Below are 9271 nucleotides of genomic sequence, written 5' to 3'. Positions count from 1 at the left end.
TCATCAAGGTTAGGTGCATTTGGTTGGAAATTCTAGCAACCAATAGAGATCCAAGAATTGGTGGAAGTTCCAAGATGAATTCAGGCACAAGCCACCTTGATGAGAGCTCCCCATAAATCCAACTCAAGCACAATAAATAAAAGTGCTATGTGGGAAACACCTCACCATGGTAAACTCTTTTCATTTTTCTGTTTTCTAAATATTGGTAAAATAAGTTTAATTTCATGTTTAGTTTAGTTTGTTGAGTTTATTTGGGAGTCTAGTATGTTAAATAAGGTTTGATGGTATTTTGATAGCTGTTTGGATGTTTGGAATGCTTGGTTTGGTGTAAGAAATTGGAAAATTTTGAAAAATAGAGCACCCAGCCACACGTACGCGTCGTGACCCCCAAGTTTCCAATCCCCACGCGTACGCCTTGCCCACACATACGCATGACCCCCAAAACTTTGAGGTGCAGTACAAAATCCTGAGAGTTGTGCGGGTAGGGTGCTGAAATTTTGCATCTAGCACAATTTTGACCCACGCGTACGCGTCATCTTCTTTTCTCTCTTATCTCGCGTGCGCGTTGACGATGCGTACGCGTCGCACCCCATTGCAATTTGTTACTTGATTTTGAATTCTTCATGCTTAATGATTGTGCATACCAAGTATCTGTGACAATGCCTTCAAGCTTTCTAAATCCTTTGAATTGCATGTTTTGGCCAGCATGTGATTTGATTTCATTATCTATGATGAGTCAATTGTGTATTATCAATACTTTTTTTGTTAGGTGATGCTTGTTTATGATTGACCCTTATTTACGTCACCTATTTCATGCATTGAGATTTTAGAATTGTGGAATTGGATCGAAAGCTTACCCAGTGACATATTTTTTTAGCTTTCTAAGCTTTCTGTACCATTCTTGCTATGTGATTGATTTTAATTTCTACCTAAGTTCCATAACACCTATGTCTTCTACTTCTATGTCAATTAGGTACTGCAAATAAAATTCAAAGTATGTCATTGATTGATGTGTAAGTTTCATATTCCATTTTGTTCATTAAAATTCCTTGCATATCAATCAATGTCCATTCATCATCCATTTCACAACCGCTAATTCTTGCTTGAATGCTTTCATGCTTCTTTATTACTTTTTTGTTTATCTTAACGTCCAAGTTTCTTTTAAGTATTTCAAGCACACTAGAATGAGTGAAGTGCTTACTTCTTCTTGTGTAATTGTGACATAGATCTCTATGCTAGTATGTATTCTAAACCGCATCTAACTTAGAACTCACACACTATTTTTCCTTAATGTCACACTAATTCACTCCCTTCATTCTAGTGATTTACCTCATTCTAACAATTTACGCTTTCTTAATTTTACATTTTTTCATTTTACTGTGCTATTTTCTATCTTTCATGGGTGAGTCATCATAAGCAAAAACGGAAGCGAGAGAAAGAACACACAGCATCCGGTTGTTCCACCAGCTGAAGGTGACAATCCGGAAAGTCATCGTACCCCCTTGCTCATCTTTGAATGCACCAAGAATGATGCAAACTTTTATGTGTGGGGAGGTCGTCCGACCGATTAGCCAGTTTTAGGTGACAAATTTCTAATCCCAACACTTTCGCATTTCATTTGTAGAACTTTTAGAATTTTTAGTTGCATTTTCTTGATTTGCATATATATAATAAGGTTAGTCAAAATAATGAAATTTTCCGAAAAAAATTTATCGATAGGGCACCCCAATTGATTTGAAAAAAAATCATAGAACTTGCTTGAATTATAACATGTTTTTAAGCTAAGAACACATAAGCATGTGAGTTTTGAGCCTAATTGTGTGGTTACATCATATAACCACTATTTTCATTCTTATGTGTATTATTCTCTTTCTATGATTGTAATCTTTGATTTGTTTGATTTTTTATGTCCATTATTTTGTGTATGAATACACTTATATGATTGAGGTTATCATTTCAAATATCTCACTTACCGAAGTAGCCTACCCTCTTATCTTCCATTGTCAGTCAACTTTGAGCCTATGCTAAACCCATTTGTTCTTAATTTTAGCACATTACAAGCCTTAAAGCAAAAAATAATAAGTGTCCGTTGTTTGGATCTTTGATTAGTTTAGACTAGTGAGGGTGTTTATTATTCAATTGTGGGAAATTTGGAGACATTGAGTGAGATAAAAGTGTATTTTGTAGTTTTGTTAAAAATCAAGGAAATTTGGTACATACTAATGCATTAAATGTTTAAACCATATGTATCGGTACCTTTGTATATAATTCATCAAAAAGAAAAAGAGAAAAACAAAAGAAAAATAAAAAAATATAGAAAGAGAAAAAGACAAAAATATATAAAAAGAAAAAAAAGGAACCAATAAAAAGGGGACAAAATGCCCCAAAGTAAAGTAATAATAATTAATGCATATGGGTTGTGATGAAGAAGAGAATGCATGAGTGTGTGAAAAAGTGAGAATTATGGGTAGTTAGGTGTTGTATTAGAATTGTATAGGTTGTTATATAGATTAGGTGAGAGTTTAGGTTAATCAAAAATTCAAATTTCAAACTCACTTAGCCATATGCATCCTTACCTTGACCCTAACCCCATTACAACCTTATGAAAAGTTCTCATGATAAATGTATGCATGCATTGAATAATTGTTAATTGTTAGATGAAAAACAAATCTTGGAAAGCATGATTAGGGGGGAATTGAGTGAATCAACCCTATATACTTGAGCGACTAGAGCGGATACACATCCGGTAAGGGTTCGATCACTCAATTACATGTTTTCACCTATGATCATCTCTTTTCTTGCAAGTTTGTAAAATCTTTTCAATAACTCAACTCAATTGTGGATTTAATTTGATTATGATTGCTTTAGCCCTTTTGTTCATATATATATTCTTGGGAATTGATTTATTTTGACTAAGTAGCTGCATGCATTTAGATAGAGTGCATCTTGATAGTTTGTATTGAATAAATGTTGATACCCTTCGTCTCTTTCTTGAGTTTAGCATGAGGACATGCTTAGTTTAAGTGTGGAGAGGTTTGATGAACCCCAATTTTGTGATTTATCTTCTGTTAAATTTAGGGTATTTTATCAACTTATCTCACATTTATTCAATGAAATAGCATGTCTTTGTAATTCTCCCTAATTTGTGCTTAAGAGTGAAAACATGCTTTTTAGGCCTTAAATTTGCCAATTTTAATTCACTTTAATTTCATTCGATACCTTGATATGTTTGTTGAGTGATTTCAGTCTTATAAGGCAAGGATTGGATGAAAGAAGTGAAGAGAAAAGCATGCAAAGTGGAGAATTCATGAAAAAATGAACATTTGGAGAATTCAAGGTAAGGGTGAGCACGAATCGAGTTGGTTTGGGTTTAGGGTGAAAATAGAACGGAACCAATTAAATTGTAATCGGTTTGGTTTGGTACGGATTTACATTTTTTTGTGTATGTATCCGAACCAAACCAAACCGATTAGAAACATATTAGTTCGGTTCGGATCGGATAATTGGGTACCCGATGAAATAGAAATTCACAAAAAACAAACAAAATATTTCTCTTAAAAATTCTGTAAGTACAATAAACATAGAAAATCAATAAAAATAATCCAAAAAATGTTAAACACCAAATGTATTAAAAACTAAACACATTAAAATACAAATATATTAGACATTAAAATCCAAACATGTCAAACACCAAACACATTAAAAGCTAAATACAAAAGTGCAATAGAAATAATCATTCAAAGAAATAATCTTTCAAAGTCTTCACACCATAATACTTCATTAAAAGGCATATATATATATATATATATATATATATATATATATATATATATATATATATATATATATATATATATATATATATATATATTATTTTTATTTTTTTATTTAATTAATATAAAGTCGGCTCTACGGGTTGGTTCGGGTTCCGCATCCCAAAACCGTTACCCGAACCAATTATTAGAGAGAACCATTGGTTTGGTTCGGGTTGGACCCGATTACCCGTTGGTTCCAAAACCAATTTAATTAGTTTAGTTGGGGTTTGGACGAGTAATCGGGTACCCGCTACCCATGCTCACTGCTAATTCAAGGACACGCGCACGCGTCACCCACGTGTACGCGTGAGGAGGAAATTTGCAAGGCGATGCACATGCGTCGACCACGCGCACGGGTGACGCTGATCACGTGACCTTATTAAAGTGAAAACACTGGGCGGCGACTTCTAAGCTTTCAAGGCCCAAATCCAACTCATTTCTGAGGCTATATGATGCAAAATTCAAGATTGGACAAAGGGGAAGCAATTAGATTATCTTAGGATCATGCTTTAGGTAGTTTTCTAGAGAGAGAAACTTCCTCTTCTCTCTACAATTAGGATAGAATTAGGTTAATTCCTCTTAGATCTAGAGTTTAATTCTTGTTTTCATCTAATTTTCTTTATAATTTCTTATTCTTACATCTTTGTTCTTCTTAGTTCTCTTGTTAATTTTCATTTTTATGCCTCTTTTTAGTTTATGAACACTCTTGTCAATTTCAATTTTATTTAATGCAATTTGAGGTTTTATGTTCTTTTCTTGCTTGTTTGAGTTGTTATTGTCGATTCCTTGCATTGGGTAGTTGTAGATTTATTATTATTGCAATTTTATGATGCTTCCTTTTTTACCTTTCAAGTGTTTGACAAAATGCTTGGTTGGACTTTAAAGTAAAATTTGAGCATTCTTAGTTTGAAAAGAAAAATTATACAATCTTGAGTCATTAATACCTAACTTATTTTGGTAATTTAAAGTTGTTAGTTAATATTGTTTCTATTGACTATAATCTCTTACTAATTCAATTAGTGAGTTGATTAGAACTTTTGGATTGAGATTAACTAGGCCTATTTAACTTTCTTCCTATGTTGAAGATAACATTATACCTTTTTTCGATGTTGAAGATTACTTAATAGGATTAGCTCTTTTTAATTATTGTATGATAATTAATGACTAGAATAAAAAGGCTATATTCTCAATCCTTGCTATGAATGCCTCTTTTTAGTAATTGTTTTCCTTAGTTGTTTGCTTTACATTTCTTACCATTTAATTTCTTGCACTTTTATCAACCCAACTCATGAAACTCATAACCAATAATTGAGCACTCGATTGTAATTTCTAAAGAGAATGATCCGTGACTAATACTCTCGGTTATTTTTATTGAGTTGGACTTGTGACAACCAAAAATTAAACTTTAATTGAGTGTTACTTATCTGTTTAGAACTATACTTGCAACGAAATTATAAAAAAATTCTAAGCCGATGAGTTTTAATCTTTCAATAGACTCGATATATATTTCGAGCAGGGTCTAAGTTATGACAAACTCATGTAACCCAACCCATGTACACCCCTAACACGTGTCACGCGCATTAACTTTGTCTCGTAAGCAGTATAAACGAGATAAGACAACCCATGTACACCCCTAACACGTGTTACGCGCACTAACTAACACACTAACTTTATCTCGTTAACTTATCTCGTTTATACTGTAAACAAGATAAGGCAGAAAGACATATTTTTGTAATAATTTTTTATAATTATTTATCAGTAAATAAAATATTTATTTAATTTATTTAAATAAAAAATTCTATATATATATACAAGATGCAATATAAAAAAAATTACAATATATTATAATATTTGGAATCTTATCTTGTACTTGTTACCCAGAAAAAGAATAATGAACAGAACGGACATGATAGACAAAATAATTACACTTGGTTTGAAAGCAGAAGTTAAGACTATCCCGTGGTGCTATTTTTACAAATTTTTATATGGTTCCCAAAACAAATAAACCCGTGTATAGCTTCGTGTTGTACTGTCATATACTCATATTCCTCCCACTATGTTAGAAGAGGTTATACGTGTTTCTTCTTTTTGTGAAAGAGTAAAGTATCCGTATTGTTAAATTCATCCACATTCAAGTACAGTCACTAAGGCAGGGTAGAATCAGCTAGTGGATGGACCCCAAACAGTGTAGAGGGACTCGATCCATAAAGAACATTAAATGCAAGAATGTAGACTATCATTGATCTCCCAATGCCTCTACCTCTCAATGCATTAAGCCTATCTTTTTGTACAGATGTGATTGTAAACAATATTAGCACAAAATACCACACCCCATAAAGAGGACAAAATACATTAGGAACAGGTAAGTGTTATTTTCCGAATTTTATTGTACCTCTCATGTTTTGAACGAATAAGTGGAACCTAATGAAATGAGGATCCTCTAGTTGCCTGTTCCTGCAAAGACAGCAAAAAAAATAAATAAATAAAATAAATAAATAAAGCAGCAACTAATGTACAAATCAATCATAAAATTCATGCCAATAGGTATAGATACCATAGACAATACAAAAATACTCTTCACAAAATTCATACCTAAGGCAACAATTGAATCTTCTGGGACTAAAACTGTTCCTTGCCACAAATGTCATCACAAACCAAATTCATACCTGCAATTAACTTGCACAATATTCCAGTGAAAAATTTCAGGCTCAACTTAAGGGTAAGAAAAGAAAACCAGAATAGCAAGCCTAAACGGGACCAGAGATACAGAAAGAATTCAATATCATTTAGATAATGTACTGCCAAATGTAGAAGCCACCCATGGTTGCTGGCAACACTACTTTTGCTTTGTCAGTCATTGCAAACACAACCTCCTTATTGCCACCTATAGCACATCCCTTTCACTTTTGCTAATGTGGCCAGAAGCATTGGTGTTATTATTCTGCTGAACCATATGTAGAGTTAAAGGGGAACGGTGAAGCAAAAACAGATCAGAATTATAAGAAAAATTAGTATGGACCGTCATTTAGAGTAAAGGTGGATCTTGACAATGGATTTCAGAGTACATGATAAAAAGGTGGAGTTGAGGGTGGTGTTTTTGATGGGGATGGAACTTGGAAGGTGTTTTTTTTTTTCCAGTGGATTAGACTTGTTACGATGTGAAGAATGTATAGGCAGATAAGTCGTAAAACCTGCAGTTTATGGCATTGAAGAATTTGTAGTGGCAAAGGAGTTAACAACTACTGCTAGAGGTAGAGATAGTAACTGCACCAAATTTTTACAACTTATACCTGGAGTGTATACTCCCATTGTCTTGCTAAAATTCTTCAGAATGTCAAAACCCTTTGTCTATCTCATTCACAAAAGACAATCACTTTATTCCAAAAGCTCTGTCATGTTACTTTCAACCTTAGTTAGAAGCCTTAATTCCCTCACGGTGACCTCATGCCCCACCAAGTGAATCCCAAGCATCATCCCTTTCTATTACATGACACCCTATCTGAGCAACACAACACAGAACAAACACACAGCCGAAAACACAGAATCGCTCCCATAGCTGCGTTCAAAATAGCCTAAAATAACCTTAAGCATATAAGGCATGATTACTTCTGGCAAAAGGATGCAAAAATCCCTTCACCCCTTTTCAATCACTGATAGTGGCTTGGATATACTAGTTCACCATCATGTTTGTCACATTGCTGCATTTTCTCTCAAGCTTTGAAAACCCAAAATCTAATTCTTAGATTTATGTTCACGGCTTATCTAAGAAAATAATCAAAATATAGAAATAAAATCAAAACATGATGTAAGCACAATATTTTTATTAGGTATATCAGGTAGATAAATCTTGTCAAAGTATGGCTCCAGTTTTGTACAGTACTAAATGATGTGCAGTAGAGTAAGCCAAGTATTACAGAATAAATTATATACCATGATAATAATGAATGCATGGGATTATTGTGAATCAACACATGAAATAGAAAGAAAATGAATGAGAGTTGTTCAAGCTCAATAGGATCAGAGAAAGAGACCAAAACTAAACTCCATAAAAAGGACTGAAATATTAATAAGTATTCTACCCATCAATATAATAGATATTCAAATATTCAAATATAGTAAACAATGTACCAGTTTTATCAATCTGGTAGTTATATTGAACAAAATGAGTAACATGCTAGAGACGCAATGCGCTACTATGCAATAACTTTATTCAATCTATGTGGTCCAATTCTTCAATAATAGAAAGAATATGCTTATTGTAAAATTTGTTTGTTCTACTCAACTAGCCCCAACAAATTGGATGGACAAAATGACTTCCTAAAATAGTTCCACCACAGTTATAGAAGATTAGACCTAGAATATTACCATCCATCACTGTGAATACATTAAAATAAGCTAACACTATTCTATAACAATAAAAGGTCCCCTGAAAAAATAGGAATTTGATAATCAAAGTAGCCATGTTCACAATGGCAGATCATACTGGTTTATCTATTTTATACAATAATAACTAAGTCAAGGAAACTACCCAAAAAGGCAATCAACATGACAAGGTTTTCCTTGGTTGTGTTGCAAAATAATTAAAAATGTAAATGTTATGGAGCATCAACCATTGATGCATCATGCTAATACGTGTAAAAAACCAGAAACATCTGCCAAGATCCATATGTTTCAAATGCAAATATGCATGCATAGTCACTATATATTGTTAATTGTGTAAAACTTTTGATAAGACGAGAAAACTGATATAACTATTTTGTGCAGAAGGAAATTAGAGATAAATATATACCCAAACTTAGTCACAAGCATTTTAAAGTTTGGGTTGTCATATGGACATATGGAGGCTTCTTGGACCCCTCAAGACTAAGAGACATTATCGCAAACCAAGCATCGGATTAAAAACAGTAAAACCTTATACTAAATTAACATTGATTTCCATATCGATTACCTGCTCAAACCCTAAGTGGTTTGGCTTGTTGCCAAGAGGCCCTAACAATCTATCAACATAAATGCAAGAGTTTATAGAAATAACTTTTACCATACAATGCAGCATGTCCTAAAAAAGGCACCAAGAGGCACTGACCTTTTCAATTGCCTCTCATCAATGCCATAGCTGCTTCACCTTCTAGATTATGTGACTACAAATATAAGAATAGCATAAGATAGGAAACAAGATAGAAAACAGACCAAGAAAAAGTCATTACAAAATATTACAGAGACAATTTGTATTCCAAATTAGACAGAAGACGAAAGGTTCATGAGCCAACAACAATGCCTTCCCTAGCAGAAACACCAGTTATTCCTTCTTTTCTTTTTCTTTTTCTTTTTTTTTTTTGGCATTTGTTTGAAATGACATAAAGAAGATGGCTCTAAAACCAATAACCCACATCACAATAAGCAATACAAGTTTCAAATTTTCATATCTACCCTCAACTCCACAATCCTACTAAAGCTTT

General features: G+C 33.2%; 2 long non-coding RNA genes across 2 annotated transcripts; both read right to left on the bottom strand.

Annotated features, from left to right (window-relative positions):
- Positions 1–6054: 6054 nt before the first annotated feature.
- Positions 6055–6547, bottom strand: LOC140179556 (uncharacterized). The gene is made up of 2 exons (XR_011873077.1): positions 6408–6547; positions 6055–6269 (listed from the first exon to the last, which is right to left on the bottom strand). It is a non-coding gene; the product is annotated as an uncharacterized lncRNA (long non-coding RNA).
- Positions 6548–7483: 936 nt separating this feature from the next.
- LOC112746931 (uncharacterized) lies at positions 7484–8959 on the bottom strand. The gene is made up of 2 exons (XR_003174677.3): positions 8899–8959; positions 7484–7577 (listed from the first exon to the last, which is right to left on the bottom strand). It is a non-coding gene; the product is annotated as an uncharacterized lncRNA (long non-coding RNA).
- Between the last annotated feature and the right edge of the window lie 312 nt (positions 8960–9271).

The sequence above is a fragment of the Arachis hypogaea genome, chromosome 2 (assembly GCF_003086295.3).
Source record: "Arachis hypogaea cultivar Tifrunner chromosome 2, arahy.Tifrunner.gnm2.J5K5, whole genome shotgun sequence".
NCBI lineage: Eukaryota > Viridiplantae > Streptophyta > Magnoliopsida > Fabales > Fabaceae > Arachis > Arachis hypogaea.
Note: the sequence above shows the minus strand (reverse complement) of the source record. Positions and strands in the feature narration are given on the sequence as shown.